The sequence below is a fragment of the Adiantum capillus-veneris genome, chromosome 6 (genome assembly GCF_014529385.1).
Source record: "Adiantum capillus-veneris isolate H3 chromosome 6, ASM1452938v2, whole genome shotgun sequence".
NCBI lineage: Eukaryota > Viridiplantae > Streptophyta > Polypodiopsida > Polypodiales > Pteridaceae > Adiantum > Adiantum capillus-veneris.
Genome location: NC_140936.1, coordinates 25,008,966 through 25,010,650, shown reverse-complemented (window position 1 = coordinate 25,010,650; position 1,685 = coordinate 25,008,966).

The window sequence follows — 1,685 nt, the reverse complement described above, 5'->3', positions numbered from 1 at the left end:
ACATTCGCTCCCATGCCAGAACTTACGTATGTACGCATCTATTGGCTCACCTTCCTTTTGCACCAAAGCCTGTACTTCTTGCCACACTTTATCAGGATCTTCTATCTTCACAAACTTCACTTCCAATCCATGCCTTAGATTGTCCCAACTCAACCTTACGGGTGGATCAGCCACATGCAACTCCTCTTCAAATGCTTTGGACCAAAATCGTACATCACTCTTCAAACAAATCTGGAGAAGACGTAACATCTACGCCGGGTCATGAATCTGGTTGCTAATGCAGGCAACCTCCATCTTTTCCAAAAAGTTTTCCACATCTTCATCACTTCTTCCATGAAACTCCGGATAAGAGAAAGCCATGGCTACCCAAGTTAGGATGCTTTGAGAACCCCTTCGAACACACGTGCAAGAACCCAAACTTTTGACTGACTCATGTCCTAGAAACTTGAATGGAGCTTGTATTTAGATGAGGACAAACACATGCACATCAAATGAGTTTTCATAGTTGATCATCGGAATGACAACAGGCAAAGGACATTCCAGGATCTCTCTTAATCTTCTTGGCCCGAACATAAAGACTATGCGTTGCTGGAAAAAAATCTTCCTGGACACATGAACATTTATCTCCCAGAAGTAGAGCAGTGAGAACCCAAAATATAGACTGTCTATGTATGCATAAACTGCAAACAATAGAACCTGAGCATCAATTAGGAATCACTAGTACATAGCCTATGGCGAGGTCACAAAAAGGGTGCTCCAACTACCTGTATCACCGAAAGGATCTCCACATTTGAGAATCCCCCAGATCAATAAAACTTCACGCTATCGCTCCTCACACGAATGCTTATGCAAATCTCGTATAGTCAAGTCTCAGAAATGACTATCGTCCAAACCATGTCTCAGAAATGGCTGGTACTGCCAAATAAAACCAAGTATGGATCCACAAAAGCGTAAAATGGCAGTTTCCACAAGTAACGTACAATACCAGTAGACAATGCGCTCAAACAGGCGCCAAATGATGCATACCCACAACAATTGCAAGTGACATCACTGCTAGTATATCAGTGTACTCCAGCTACCTATACCTGTACCTGTACATGTAACCTGTAATCTGTAATCTGTAATCTGCAACCTGTAATCCCGAATCTCGAAGCATGAAGCTCGAAGCAGAAGGTACTCGAAGAAGATCTTCCGTGGGGGCACCAAAAGAATGTGAGCGTGATGGAAACACACAGAACGCCTCTATAATGACCCGACACACACTCTTGGGATATAATATACACACACACACTATGGGGCACCACTCGGATTACACAATCCACCTGGCCGACATAGGGAACACACCAATGGAGTGAGAGGAGAGAGACTTCCCACTTTCCCACTCAACACAGAGACACACGCACACACACACACCCAAAAAATCAGCTCAAAAGAAGATAATTTCTGAAGTTTAGATACAGATGATCTTGGGCCAACACCAATGGGAAAAACAGCTCACACAATATGGGTAAAATATGCCAGATATAATCACAAACTGGAGCAGAAGCTTCGCTCATAGGAGAAACTTACACAGCAAAAAAAGCAGGAAAAGAGTGATGAATTTGACAAAATGGACAGCACCATCGTGCCCGGAATGTCCCAAAACCACAATCTACAATGTCAAAGTGCTCAAATTCGACCTCGGA